This window comes from Aythya ferina (assembly GCF_964211825.1).
Source record: "Aythya ferina genome assembly, chromosome: 18".
Taxonomy (NCBI): Eukaryota; Metazoa; Chordata; class Aves; order Anseriformes; family Anatidae; genus Aythya; species Aythya ferina.
In genome coordinates this window covers 3124178-3139919 of record NC_140317.1, presented here as the reverse complement: position 1 = coordinate 3139919, position 15742 = coordinate 3124178, and the positions used below count along the sequence as shown (strand labels likewise).

The following is a 15742-nucleotide window of genomic DNA, read 5'->3' as shown; positions in this document are numbered from 1 at the left end:
TTGTGGATGAATTAATTGTGTTTGGCTCTGAAAGTCTGTCTATCTTCATTTTTTTAGTTTAGACTAGATTCAATTAAATTAGCTTAGATTGATGGATGAGGGAGAAATGGAAGGACGCTATATTCCCTTTTTAGGGGTAATATACAAAATAATTAAAGTCAGATGAATTTCACAAGAATATAAATCTGAATAAAGTTAGATGACCACTGTGGACTCTTTAACCTTGAGATAGTCAGCCTCTTATTTTAAGACTCGTGTAATTACTTCTCCACACCATGTACTCCTTTACAATATCCCTGTAGCATAAAATCATTCGTATTGAAAGATATCCTAGTGGATCTCTCTGAAAACTTCAAAGATTTTCAGCATAGCAGGCATTTGGCAGCAAAAAGATCCTTGGCTCAGGAGATGTCATTTCTTTACAGACAATTTTTTTTTTGCGACTGTGCCTAAATTTCAAACGATTTTTTGTTAACCCAGAAATACATCTGTCTGCTCCTACGCAGAAGGAAAAGGGATTCTCCACAGTGTGACAACACCTACAAGGCAATTCTTTGCTGGATCAAGTAGTTTTCCAGCTCTTCAGAACAAAGCAGTTGACTTGACTTGGAAAGTCGGCCAAGTATAATCACAGAATTCCATTCAGTTGACTACAATTGGGAGTTTATGAAAGAAAAACCATTCTCCTACCAAAACCGGGCAGTTTAGAAGCAGGAAACACCAGATGGGGCTTCAAAGCTTTGATTACGTTTATTATTTTTACACTCTGCACAGTAGAAAGATTTCCTTCTGTCCAGTCTCATCTGAACAACACTCTGAAATCCAAAAGGTGCTGAAAATTTAGTTCCAGCCCTGAATTACCAACACAGAATCCATTTCATGATCCTTTTATCTGATGTTCGACCACCTTTAAACATTAATGAATACACACTGCTGAATAAGAAATGGTATAACGAGTCCAAAGACAGCCTAACCTTGCTTTTTGCTAAGCAGACATAGTTTTTCCCAAACATTGCAAATGGTAAGTGGTTTCCTGGCCTCGTCCAGCTGTTCTCTTTGTTAGCCACTTCCTTGGGTTGATACAGATGTGGCCCTTTTCTGTTGTGAGCCACTGATCCCATAAATACTAGAGTTTAGCTTTTCCATCTCCTTCATCATCTGAATATTGATATAATTTTTCCCAATTGTCCCCCATTCAGAAGAAGATACGCCGTAACAGCTGATGCTCTGTATGCTGAAAGGGACTTCTCCCTGACAGAAATAAATAAATAAATAAGTGAATGACAGGAGTCCAGAAATGCTGCAGAAAATATAGATAGATAGACAGATACACAGATAGACAGATAGACAGGCATCTCCCTTAATTCTATTCCTACTTTTAAGACAAAAAACATGTTCTCTATAAGCTGATAAACTCACTTCTCCTTAATTTACACTGATCATGCACAGGCTTCATGGACTGATTTCAGATGTAGGGTGTGAACGTGATGATGCCTTACACCATCCTGCCAGAGCCAACCCTCACCCACAAGCAGCGCTGGTGCTGCTCGGAGCAGCGGTATGTGAAGCAGGGATGCATTACATGACGTACCACACTGCGCCCATCAAAAATCACCATCACCAAGTGCTCCAGCTATTTAGTGAGCATCATGGACCGACAGCCTGCATCTTTATCAACCTGCACGTATGAGGACGTATTACCTCCTGGCAGAGTTTTCCCCTTGAAGGAAATGCCACACGAGCACCAGGGCAATCCAGAAGTTGCAGACACCCTGTAGCTTTGCAGTCCATCTCTCCTGCTGACACCACTTGGCTTCTTTCACTTCTCCCACTCATAGCTGTGGCTTAAAAACCTGGGGCCTTGTCTAGACAACACTTCCTTAAGTCTGAGTCATACTGGGCATGGGCTTCTCAAAAGCTTGTTTTGTGGCAGGACCCTCTGCCTGACAGAGAATAAAATCCTGCAGGCTTCACAGTGATTTCTGCCCAGCAGATGGAGGGAAAATGGACCTTAATTAAGATGTTATGTCTACTGTAAGTCAAGCTATCCACAAATGTACCCAAGCAGCATATGTAGCTGATCTTATCACTATCCTTTTTGCCACAGCCTTCTTTAAGGCTAATGAATGAGAAGACAGATTCATTTCTTGCTTTCCTGGGGGAAGGACAGATTATTTGAGGGGAAATACTGAGTCACGCAACTTGTCACATTACAGCAATAAAATCCATACTTTTAATTTTAATGGGATTTCTGAGAATTTCCCACCATTCGGGAATCGAGAAGAAAGAATGAGATTTAGTGAACGAAGTGCCAGTTATTTTTGTTGTTGTTTATATTTTTCCCTCACCCCCAAAACTATGGGTTTTGTGGTTTAATTACATAAAAAAACCTATCCCTGCCCATAGAAGAGTTTTCTTTTATAGCCCTGGAACGCCACCAATGTGATTCAGATGAGTCCTTTTCCATGCCTGGCAGTCACAGTTAAAAACCTCACGGTCAGGAGCATCAGTGTAACACACAAAGACCTCCATGGAGGAAACCTCTGTTGCTCCTGGCATCATCCCACAGATATTCTGAACGACCTTACTCTGACCACACCAAGGCAGGACCCTGGAGCCATTACTTGGTACAGGGGGTTCGCTACCCGCTGCTGAGCTCAGCTCTACGTGAATACCAACCTTAGAGCAAAGGATTTATCGCCCCAGAAGCTAACTAAGTCCAACCACATTATCTCCTGGAGTTTACTTGTTGACCTGCTCATGGCCTGATCAGAGGACCCTGCCCAGGCTTCAACTTCCTGCAGGCACCCATCTGTTTTATGAAAACTCCTTTTTCTCTCTTGTGTGCCAGATTTACTGTCCCAGTCCTATATAGAGGCTAAATGTATCCCTGATCTACATATCTGACCAAAGCTACAGATGCTGATGCAGGTATTTAAGCAGAAAGCTCTATATTTTTTGAATGAACACTTGAATTTCCCATCCCACACTCCTTACCAGCTTTCCCGTGCTTCCTTTTAACCACACCAATGTGAGTGATGGAGCCTACTCTGACCTGAGGAGAAGGCCATGCTGGACCTGCTCTCCCTGATTACACCTGTACCAATAAAATAAATAGGGCCAGTGATGCGTCATGGTCCTCCCTACCTCTCTGTATGCCCATGCCCTAGCAGAGCATTGCCTTGATCAATAAACTTCCTCCTGGGCAAAGTCCAGGACGAGGTGGGGCTCAGCAGGTGCCAGGGGCTGCTCACCAGCAGCTGTGCAGAGGGGTGGCGTGAAGTGGGCTGAGCTGGGCCAGTGCTTTCCAGGACAGAGGATGAGCCTTGTGTTATTTTATTTATGGATATACATGTAATTTACTGCAAATGTAACCTTTGAGCTCTGTGTTCATCTTTCGGGCACCTGAATATTGCAGTGGTGGTGATGGAGGGGGAAAGGGTCTCCAAGTTAGATTATGCCCTTCAAAGCTGCAGAAGAAAGGAAGAAACTGCCTCCTGCTTCCCTCTGTCTTCAGCAGCTAAGAAGATTTTTATCATCCCTGATCCTTCTTTCCCCAAAATTGAAATGACCCCAGCTGAATTACACTCTGTTTCACGCTGCGTCTCTCCTGCTCTCTGCTCCTTTCTGTGGCAATTTTGCATCCTGGCTCAAAAGCCCCTTTGAGCATGCCGGGAACACATGCCTGAAAAGAAAATGCCTCCTTCTTTTCAAAGAAATAATTTTGCTGGCCCTACTACACTGTTCTCACACTGCTGTGAGCTTCAAACCCTCCCATTTATTAACACGGCTGCAAAGCTGAAGAAAAACTGGCAGCCGGGAGAAGGGCTCTCAGAGCCCTGTCACGGAGCGGAGCAGCAGGCGAGCAGCACGGAGCCGAGCACCTCATAAACACGGAGGTGGCAGGGAGGAGGGCAGAAAGCCAGGAGAAGTCACTCGTGGAGCATCCCAGCGGGACGTTGCAAGCCTCAGCGCCTACCGGAACACTCTGCTCGCTTCTTCAGCCCTGCGACTTTGCATCCTTTCAGAACACAACACTGCTTTGAATGGGAAAATCTGTTTTACAATCAAATTGCTTGCCTCCTGGTTTTTGTCCTTTGGGGGCCAAAGCAGAGAAACCTAACGGAGACTTGCTTTTTGGATGGTGCTGAACACCCAACATCAACTCCAATAAAATGCCCCCGTTCCGGCAGCCAGGCTCTCTGGTGGCTTTGAAAACCCTTTGCTGATGTGTCCCCGCTGGTTATTTCTGGAAGTCCAGCCCGTACATAAAACACTGCTTTGTGCATCAATTAAACCCGGTGGCGCATACCATACCTAATATGAAACCACACAGGAAATGAAAAGTTAAGCTACCTACCAACACCCGCCCGCTCTCCTCTGCCCCACGTCCCTTGCCTCGGTGCTAACACGGCCACCGCAGACCACAGAAAAGCCTGAGTGCCTTTCACCCTGCTAACGGGGGGCTCGGACACCTCCTGCCCCTCCCCAGCACGCCGTAGTGCTGCGCCGTGCGCTCTGCTGTGGTGCTGAGGGAAGGAAGTCAGTGCTGCCAGGGGGCTTTGGCAAGGATGCGTTTGAAGGTGCAGTAGCAGATGGCAAGTGGTGCTGTGTTGATTGTGTCAAACAATTGCTGGTTTTTGTTTTTGTTTTTTTTTTTTTTAAAAAAAAAGCAAACTTAATAGCATGTTGTTTTCAGGTAGGCATTAACAGGCACGCTCATGTGCATGTACATAATGGAAAAGAAAAAGGACATCTTCACACCGCAGGCATTTAAAGCAGAAAGGAACGCTGCCAAAGCAGCAACAGCGCGCACCAAGGCTGTGGTCCATATAGGCAGACCTGTTTACAGTGGACTAGAGTCAGTAATGGTTACTGAGGAATTATTGAGGAAAAGACATGCTCCTACCCATGTCTTTTCCAAGGAGAGTCTTTTGCTTTTCCAAAGGGCAGCAAGTGTTGCTCCTCGCCATCCTCTGTGCAGCTCAATGCCTTAGCCAGTGTGCAGGGGAATCTTGGCTCTGCCCTTTGGGTTGGAGACCCGGGCTCAGCCCCTTACTCAGCCCCAGATTCCCTTCGCAATACAGACCAAGGCGCAACACATCTGAAAACAGCTACAGGTGGTGGCTGAAGCAAGGAAATTCAAATGGTGGGAACAAAAATCCTGGACTAGGTTCCTGACTGCACTTGGGTTCCTAGAGGTAGGAGGCATAAATCTGAGTTCCTGCCCCAGCCTTTGTCTCAGATTTACCATTCCCTGTTCTCACCTCATGAGATCACCCTGTGAGACCACAGGGCCGGTCTGCCCTCCTTGTAAGATCCTAGGGACAGGGACCAGACCCTCTCGTTTGTTCACTCAGAGCCCACCACAAAGACCTTGTCTCAGCTGGGAAGCCACAGGGCTGGGATACGGCAAACTCAAGTCCTCCACATGGGCACCCCAAACAGCCTTCATGGACGTCGGCCAATCCTTACAGAAATTGGGCAAAGATTTATCAAAATCTCACCAGAAAACAAATCAAAACAAAACAAAATTCAGGTGCTGAAGCAAGCCATTTCCTGTAAGGGAAACAACTGTTTTTACAGGTATAAGTGAGGCCAGATTTTCTACAGACGCAGAGAAATTCTTCATTTTGCGAGTTGGAATTGTTTTTTTCTTTTTAAGGGGGAGGGGAGCGAAGGAGACAGGAAATGTAAAAGATTTTGGAAACATGAAATGAATAGGTCAAGACACGTCATTTTGCTGAACCAAAGCAGGAGGCAGCAGCTTGAAATTGAAATTAAATAGACCACCTGCAAGGAAAGGAGAGGAAGGGGAGATGGGGAAGCGGGGAGGGAGGGGCAGTGCTGGCATGAATATAAACCACACATTTTTTAAAAGCATCCAACGGTGAATTATTAAAGATGCTGTGCTGCTCGTTTCAGGTTTGGACATCTTGGCAGTTGTGATGGGAAACGTGCCAAGGCCCATGAGCACGGATTGAATACTTATTTTCAAATTCCTGGCAGGCACCTTGCCTTAAGAACACCAACTCTGGTGAGTGTTGGGAGGAAAAGTGCTCGTGCTAAGACCCGAAAAGACATCTCCTCCCACCCCCGGACCCACAGTGAAGCTCTGGACGTGACAGGGGTGTTTATGCAGAGGGACAAGTGTGTGTTTGAAGCATTATGGGCTCTTCTCCCACCCTCTGCTTTGGCCTGTCCAGATTGTCACTGCAGAGCCCACCTTCCTCCCACCCACACAGGCAGGCTCTCCTGCCATGCGGGACCTCCATCAGCTTCTGAGAACCCAGAGATCAGCTCTGAGCTTCTCCCCAGCTCTCACTGCCTGCCCCTCATAACTTGGTCCCATCGGTCCTTTCTCCTTCTACCTTCCTCAGCAGCAACCCTTCCCGGGGACTCAGGAGCATCCTTTGGGCATCCCCTTTGGGCATCTGGCTCCTGCCCTCCCACAGCCAGACATCCCGAACCTCTGCGATGGGCTCAGAGCCCCTGCCAGAAACCAGAGGCACATCCCTGGTGGCCTTGGCACTGCCGTGCATCTGTCTGGACTGCTTCAGCCCCAGTGCCTAGGAATCCACGTGCTGTTGTAAATCCTGTTTGGGTGAATACGCCTCCTTCCTTCTCCCCCCCAAGCTCGATCAACATTTTGGAATAGGGAATGAAGTGAAGTAAAGCTTAGCGGAGGGTAAATTCGATCCCTCCCCATGACAAAGCGAGGGAAACTGCGGACCCTGGCTTGAGAAGGACAGAGAAGAGAGAGGAGGAAGTCACAGCGCATGGGACAGAATAAATTCAAGCGATTGCCAGAATATTTGTAAATAAAATAATAAGCAGTGAAGTGAAATAAGCTGACACGCGAAATGTGCATGTTGATTAAAACAGCCCTGGAGACCATTAAATGACAAAGTCACTGTGTATGCCAACAAAACCCCAACCGTAGCCCTGATGCATATTCATAGCAGCTGAACAAGGTCCCATCACGACGCTAACGAGGCACTGTGCTTGGGAACGCGCTCACACGGAGCCGGGGGAGACTGTTTGGTGCCTGACAAATTTGGGAAGGCTACAAGCGTTGAAATCTGTCTTTGTTACTTAACAAACATGGAAGTAAGGGAATGCCATACCTCTTGTTATGGAAATAGCACACAGCGCTGAGGATATATGATAAGTCTAGGAGAGAATTGCAAACATTCAGGACTGATCCCTTTGAAATCTCTGGGAGTTTTGCCATTTATTTCAATGGGGGTTTTACCCAGGCCTTACAATGGCTGTAGTCATTTGTCTGCAGGCGTTGATGTGGTCCCCTCCGCCTCGCAGACACCTGGGAACAGGGTCACGCCAGCCCCTGCGCAGCAAGCACGCGAGTGTCCATGCAGTGCAGAGCCCAGAACAACGCACAGAGACCTGCCCAAGCTCCAAAGGGCTCTTGGCCAGGTCCCCTCTGTGGCCAGGGGATGTGGCCCCTCCACCACCAGACTGCAAGGAGCAGGGGACATCAACTGCGGACATCAGCGGGTGCTGGCTGGCACCACCCCAGGCCTCCTCCATCCACAGCGTCCTGGGCCAGAGCCCCTGCACTGAGGTAGGGCCACCCATCTGGCAGCAAGGCCCTAAACAAAGGGGCAATTAAGCTTTATGCCATGTATCAAGGGATGAAAAACCAAAAGCTACAAGCCAGAGCACGGACTGCTGCAGCCAGGTCCAGACCTTGTCCTAGGAATCAGCTTAAGCACAGGAACTGTACCATTGAGCTGTTTGTAGGGGCAGGGTTAGGGCTGTAGAAGCAGATCCTCTGCAAGGACTTAACCCCGCACCCTGCCACAAGGCCGTTTGCACCCCAGCAAAGATCAGCTGTTGCTATTTCAGGGTCAATCATGTTAACAGACACATTTCCAAAACCCTCATTGCAAGATTCATATCTAATCTACCTGCAGAATTAGCTTAACATGCTGAAGGCACCGGGTTATTTATTAAAATCAGAGGGAAGCCAGTAAATTACAGAATTATACAGGATGGGTTAAAGGAGCTAGTACTAAAAGACTTGCTCTCTTGGTCAAGTTGGGGTTGGTATCTCCAACCACAGAGGAAGGCAGTGGAGCAAATAAGGTTGCTTGGAAGGGAGTTATCTTAATTGCAATTACCACCACTGATTGATCTGCCTGTTAGCTGGTGATGTGTTCGGCCAGACCCTTCTATTTATCTTTACGGCTGATTAAAAGATACCCAGGAAGAGAACAGAATAAATCACTGGTGATGGAGGGGGGCAGACAAAAAAAAAGAAAAATTGCTATAAATCTGCCCTGCCACCTTAAGAAAGAGCAAGTGGTCCGAAAGCATGGAGAGAGCGGATTTATTATGCCTGGATTTTCCACCTCGGGAAGGCAGAGCTCCCAGTGGGGCAGGCGAGAGGCTGGAGCAAAACAAGGCCAGGACTCGCAGCAGAAGCCACTGATGTGAATGACAGTTTGCTGGTGGGAATAAAATGTTTCTTGTTTGCTCCAAGATGGAGATAACAGAGTCAAGAGGTCAAGTGGTGTGGGAATGCGAAAGCCCTGCGGGTAATGTAGCATGATAAAAAATGAGGGATCCAGGGCACGGGCATCATTGCCACAATAGGCTGACTCGCAATTCAGAGAGGGCTCAGATCTTGTCTGTATTTAAATATTGACCGATAATTTCAGTCCATTACCTCCCTGTCCAAGAGGTATGCAGATTCCCTCCCCTGGCCAAGCCCAGTTCAGTGTCCTGAGGGGTAGGTCCGGTGTCTGATGAAGTACTAATTGGGGCAGAGGGAGAGTTGTCCTTTCTCATCCATCAATCTTTTAGTCATATGTGCAATTAATGGAGCTATTTAGATACCCAGGAGTGACCGGCATGCAGGAACTGACCCGAAACCCGCTGAAGCCTGCGGAGTCTTGCATGGCAGCAAGGGGGATAAGCTGCTTCTGGGTGCAACAGGGAGCAGTGCTCATGAGGCTGTAGGCATGGGCAACCCATGTGGCACCTGTGTCCATAAGCCTCAGTCCCCTGGGTTTGGGATGGGGGTTGCAATTCAGATGCGCTAATGGAAAAGTGGAGCAGCATGGAGCCAGAGGACAGGGAGAGCAAAAATGGTCAGCAGCTGTGGAAAACCACAGCAGGGGAAAGGTTATATAAAAATAAAACCTGCAGGTTTTTTTAATTACATTTTCCCCTCTTCCACCACGCAGCAGTTTGCTTGGCAGGAGGATGGGCTGTGCCGAGGCTGCTCCTCACCCCTGTGCTTCCCTGGGTGCTTCTGTGGGGAAGTTTCCAGCTCTGGATTCCTGATCCGGCATGGCTGTGAGGAGCCCACTGGTCCCAGGTTGCTCACAGTGAGCGCAAAGCACCCGGGGCTCCCACCCACCTTTGCTCTACTGTCTGGCAAAGTGCTGCAGATGTCCGACATCCCCAGTTCCTGGTGCCTCTGGTTACCTAAGTTGCAGCCGTGGGCTGCGACCTGCTGCAGCACTGGTCAGGGCAAAGAGCCCCAGCCTGTGGCTCACTGGCTTCCCTCCTCCTCCCCAAAGGGCACTTCACACCCTTGGGAAATGCCTCCAAAACAGGCACAGATATTTCACGGTGAACCCGCTTCCCTTTCACCCACGCACAAAGTCATTCGGAGATGCTCTGAGAAGCAGCCACCAAATCCAGCCCCGTGTCATTCCAGCTGGCTGGCAACCCCTGCCACCAGATGCCAAAGCATGATGTGTCAGCAATAAAATGCTCAGCTGCTCCGTGTAACTTTCAGGGCTCGCTGTACTCACCAGAATGAAAAACACAAGGCTGGAGCCAAGAGTGGTGTTTAAATAAGGTGTCTCGTGCAAACATCTGTCCAGCTGTGGCAGTGCTGTGCTCTCTGTAAACTGCAGCAGCTTCCCTGTCTTATTGTTACCAGATTAACAGCTTGGGAATGTTCATCTCTTTAATTCTCAGCAGTATGAAACCATGAGGGAGTGTGGATTAGGCTAGCAAAGCAAACTTGCTCCGTGAACCCTGCTCTAGCAGCAGCTTTTTATTAAGGGAAGTGGGAGGTACCCTCAGCTGATTTCCCCGGCCTTTTCTCATTAGGAACCAGGCAGGGCTGACCATGTAGGAGAGAGAAATAATAATAATAATAATAATAAAAGAAAAAAGTCAAGGTGTCAGCCAGGTTGCCATTGCATTTCGAGCAAAAAATGTGAACCAATTTCCTCTCCAGTTTTAAGAGAGAAGGGAGCATAACCTCAGGGCACAACCAAGTTCAGTGCACATCTAGTGCTTCTTCCAGCGCCCTGAGAGACGAGTGCTGAGCCTGCCTGGAGATCCCAGCTCTCAGTCTCACTCACAAAGCCACACCAACTGCTTTTTAATCTGCAGCCACATGCTAAAATGCATTCTCCATCTCCAGAGATCACCCTGGAGATGAAAGGCAGGGAGGAGGCTTTACCCACAACCAGCTCAGCCCAGACCTGACCCTCCATCGTGTGGCCTGATCCCATGTGCCGGTCACCCCTCCGCGTGGTCTGTGCACCTTATTGCCATCTGAACGTGCCCTGGACTTGCAAATCAGAGTGCCACGTGTACCCTGTTAGTGCAAAGCCATCTCAGCACCTTTTGTGAGGCACACCTTTCTGGCATAAGAATGGGCCATAAAAACACTTGTTTACGTAAAACCTCTCATTAGCCAGAAAACAGGAGGGAAAGGGAAGACCCAGTCCTGCCTTCCCTACCCACCCTGCTAGGCAGCAGGTTATGCTTTTGACAGCAGAGTACACTGAAAAGTAACACTGGTGGGAAACCCCAGCAGCTGGACACCAGAGGATATGCCAATGGGAGAGATGGAGCAAAAGATCCTCCAGCTTGGACAGCAAAGGCATTTGGAAGGACCCACACCTTGCCACGTCAGGCGACCAACACTGGGTGAAGCCCAGGGAACTGCAGGCAGCTGCAGTCCTAACAGGCAGCCCCAGGTTGCAGTAAACCCCAGCCTTGCTGGTGGCTTTTACTGCAACCTGCTGATGCATGAAAAAAAAAAATGCAAGCAAAACTCCACAACTGCCTCAGCCGCAGTTGGACTCATTCTGCTTTTTTTGTCACCCTGAAATTGTCCAGTGATCTGCTCTTAGCCCCATGGAAACCCTCCAAACAGCCTTGCTCCTAAAAGCAGTCTGGCACCAACCTCCACCAAAGCTCCAGTAGGTGCGAATTCACCCACCTCCACCCTCCTGTCTGCATTTTCCCCACTCCACGTTGCCATTGCTAAGGTACAGGGCTGACACAACAGTGACATGCTCTTAACACATTTACCTACTGAATCCATGCCAGCTCTTGGAGAGATGTTGGCTGAGCCTTCAGGGTGTTATTAGATCTGAATGTTAGATCGTAGTGAAGTCTCAAGCCAAGGTAGAACTTAACTAAAAGAATCTCTGTAGAGGGCCTGATCCAGAAGCCATTAATGGGATAAATAAACTTCGCCTCCAGGTCACCTGTTAGAATTTGGCTCTGGTTGGGAGTGATGAAAAGTCAATGTCTTCAGGCCGCTGTGGAACAAGGGGGTAAATCTGCATCACCCTGCACAAACAAAAGATGCTCTCACTCTGCCCTTGGTTTTGGGGCACTGCATGCCCCAATGCGGGGCAAAGGAAAGGAGGTGGAGAGCACCTGGGAAGATGAAGCAGCTCTTTCCAGGGTTGCTTTCCTGGTAGCTTTCATAAACACCATGTTGCTGTTGGCACAGCTGAGGTGGTATGTCTGACATGTTCCAGCTCCGGGTGGCACTACCTGTGTGTCAGCAGGCAAATCACTCTTCCCGTGGGCTTATGCAAATTGTTAATGGAAAAACATTTCCCCATGAGGACCATGAAGCATCGCAGCAGGCTGCCCAGAGAGGATGCTCTGTCTCCATCCTGAGATATTTTCAAGACCAGAATTGATAAAGCCCTCAGTGATCTGGTCTGACTTCAGAGCTGTCCCTGCTTCAAGCAGGAGGCTGGACCAGAGACCTCCAAGTTCCCTTCGAACCTGAATTGTCCCATGAGCCTAACATCAGCATTTGCCCAAGTTACACACCTTGGCCATCTCCCCCTGAGGTACCAGCAGCTCTGAGAACAGCACTGCCCTCTGCAAAATGAAGGTAACAAACTGAGACAGATGGATATTTTACATTCAGACTCTTCAAAATAAAAAACAAGCCAATTTTTTGAAAGAATGGAAACATTCATGGGGAAAATGCCCAGTGATAGCTGTTACTGCCCTAGAAAAAAACATCAGAAGACAAGTTCATTGGGGCTGGCAGGTCCCCAGAGTGTTCCTGGCTCATGGGTAGCAGCGCTGAGCATCATGCTTAGCTCTCTCTGCCAACATTGATTTTAACATTTTAATTGCCTGTGGCCACAAGCAGCATTGGCAGGTTTCTCAGGCATTGTTTCACTTGTGCAGCAGCAGCTGGGGACAACCTGGGTCAAACCCGAGCAGCCCAGCTCCTGCCCTTCTCGGTAACACAGGAAGGTGGCGGATTCCTGGTGGTATCCCGATGCCCTGGGAGAGGGGGCCTTCCCGAGGACTGCTTTGCAGCAAGGACATTGCTGTATCACAGCTGGCATCGCCCCAGGGGACATCAAAACCTGGACATTGCTGTATCACAGCTGGCATCGCCCCAGGGGACATCAAAACCTGCCCAGGCCATGGAGGCTGAGCTGAGCGCCAGCAGCTGATGCACTCGGGTCATGGATGAACGTGTTACAAGGAGTTACACACCCTGTGGCAGCCAGGGCAAATACCTCATGACCTTCCCATGAAAAATTTAACCAAGGGAAATAAACAACTCCCCAAAAAACATTATTAACACAGAACACCGGTGCTGGGCTTCAATAATTGATGCACCAAAAGCCTATGAAAGAGCCTCCAATGATGCATTATTAAAAACAGCTATTTGTAAGGTGTTGTGAAAACAAATGTAAAACGAGGCAGCGAGAGAGGGCCTGAGCAATGCAATGGTGAAGCAGAAAAGAAAAAGAAAGCTAGGAAATCCACTGCAATCTGTCCCGCACCCTGACCCAGCCTGGGGTCTCACCAGAAAACCATCTGAGTGTGGGTGAGTGTGGTGAGGGTCCTCAGCAGGGCAACTGCTCTGCCTGGACGTGGCCAAATAGACACAACCTTCCCACATACTCTGGGGCTGGGGGTAGGATCTGGCCTCCCACTGGCTGGTGAGGGAACCTAGGTGCTATTTTGCTGTCAGCTCATGCCTTTCGATTTAGTTCCTAAGTGCATGCAAGCTGAATCCAGACTTGCGGTCCACCTGCATGGATACATTTAGTAGCTAAGCCCCCCAATTAGCGCGCACCCTACAGAAAGCCCACTGAGACAGGGTGAAGCTGAGGACAGCTGGAGGACACACACGACGTAGTGATGTGGTGAGTCTGAAAGATTTGGGGTGCTTCTGGGATGCTTCGGTTGAAGGATATCTCTGTAAAAATGCAGATTCATTTACGTCAAAACTGTTTGTGGGATAGACTTGGTTTTGACAAACATCTTCTTTGCAAGCTGTTCTGAAAGAAAGTTTTGAAGTCATCTTTCTGGCATTCTCAGGTTAAAACACTTAGCTTTTTAAGTCCAAACCAAGTTTTCAGCTCTAATACAGTCCTCATCAGGCAACTGACGTCACGTGAAGCCAGTTACAAAGACCTCGTTCAGAGAACTTCCTTACCACAGACCGACTAATGAGGATAAAGGCACAGAGGGATATTTTGTGTTGACAAAATAAGCACTTTCTTCCTTGAAAGTTGGCTGCATCATTTATTTAAGCATAGTCAATATTTAATGGAGTGCTAACATGCACATTAAATGTACTGCGAGGCCTCCTGGCCTGATGTCCTGAGTTTCACAGCAGCAAGAACAGCTCCAGAATAACGTGTGGCAGCAGTGACGGCTCCGCTGCATTTGGATGTCACCAAGGACCATCGTGAAACACTCATTATCACATAGACGGACACTTCGGGCTCAAACACAGGGGTGATAGAAACTTATCAAGTGCTGAAGGTGCCAGCTGAAGGGCTTTTCTACAAAAAAAAAAAAAAAAAAAAAAAAAGGCCTGGCTTGAAAATGCTTTGTGTTAAGTGGGCAGGGGCAGGAGGAGAAATTATTTTCAATTATAAGTTTCCACTGGGCTCAGGCTCTGCCCAAGGAGCTGTTTTCTTCTCTGCTTGTTTTCTGCCATGCCACAGCTGATGCATATCCACCTGCCCCATGATAATGCATTTTTTTTTGGCTCACAGGGGAAGCAGAGCATTCAGCCTTATAGCTTCATGCAGGGATGCTCACACTCATGGGAGTCCAGCAGGGCTGCAGACCCTGTGTCTCCCTCTCTTTGCTGCAAAATGCAGAAGCCAGGAACTGCTGAGAGGAGTCCATTCACAGTGCACACGCAAGAGGGAATTTCAGGGAGCTTGCCTCACTTATTTTACTGTAAATATGGAGACACATGCCATCCACAGCCACTCCGCTGCTCCTTATACAAACCCAGGGATGGGGCCTGATGTTAACACTCAGCCAGCAGGTTTGGAAAACATTCAGCCCTTAAGCTGTCCTTTGGAGACCTGGATGGGGGACACTTCTCCTTTGAAGAGACCCAGCATCACACTCTTTATCAACCTCTTACCAAGGAGCCAACGTTTGGCTGCCTGGGAAGTTGTTTTGATGTCACACTTCTGCCAGCAGCTGGGGGGGCTCCAAAGGGTCTCCTCCACCCCACGGGGCTGAGCACCAGCATGTGAAAGCTTCTGAGCAGATGGGGAGGTGGTAACGGATGGATGTACCCCAGTCCCCCGCCACCAGCACCGTCACAGCTGCTCACGGTGGAAATTCCTCTCTCCTCTCATGGCTCAGATCAATGGATGGGTCGAGGTCTGTTGACTTCCACCGCAGCCATCCCACCAGTGACACCTAAATATTTTCCTTCTTCAGGAGACAAAGGGAAGGAGGGCGGCCTGGCTCTTGTCAAGTGTGGAGCTGACAGCTTTACAACCTCACTGGGGAGAGGAGCTGAAAGAAAGAGCGTTAGATTTAATCTGTGCTGACAGGGGTGGGTGATGGGTATTTTTATAGTGGAGGAAATGTATCGAACAGGGGAAATTAGACTAGAAGACGATAAGGATCTGGGCTTGACACAGCCAATTAATAGATGTTTACAAATGATAAAAGCTGATAGATCAAAGCAAATACACTCCTTCTTCCTCCATTTCTCTAAATTGTTTGGGAGCGCGGTGCTTGGCTGTGGCTGTCCTGTCCCTGTGCTCGGGGCCCTCTCGAGGTTGTGGCTGACCCAGAGCTGCTGGAGGGTGCAGGTCCCAGGTGCCTGGGCACAACAACTGGGAGCCAGCAGGGACCCCCCTGAACAGGTTCAGGTGCAGTGTTTGGGGTGAGGTGGGGGAACATATCTTTCTTCAATACCCAGGGAACACATCTCTGCCATGCATGTTTCCCTGAAGTTGAAAAGTCAATGGAAAACAAACAAACAAACAAACAAGCAAACAAACAAAAAACGTACAAGGTGTCTGGCACAGAGGGAGGGATACTGGTGTCCACCAGCTCCTCCTGTGGGAACCTCCTGGTGTCCCATGGCTGCTCCAGAAGGGATCTGGGTCTTCAGTATGTCCCCTGTAACATCTGCTGGAGGATGCCTGGCAGGCAAGAGTGCTGTAATATCGAGGGCAGTTCCATGCCGGTCCTCAGGGAACCC

At 48.6% G+C, this 15742-nt stretch overlaps 1 long non-coding RNA gene across 1 annotated transcript in view; it reads right to left on the bottom strand.

Annotated features, from left to right (window-relative positions):
• Positions 1-725: 725 nt before the first annotated feature.
• LOC311421081 overlaps positions 726-15742 on the bottom strand; it is a 116161-nt gene continuing 101144 nt past the window's right edge. The window contains exon 3 of the long non-coding RNA XR_014684686.1: positions 726-1251. This is a non-coding gene — a long non-coding RNA (uncharacterized lncRNA). The remainder of the gene's footprint in view (positions 1252-15742) is intronic.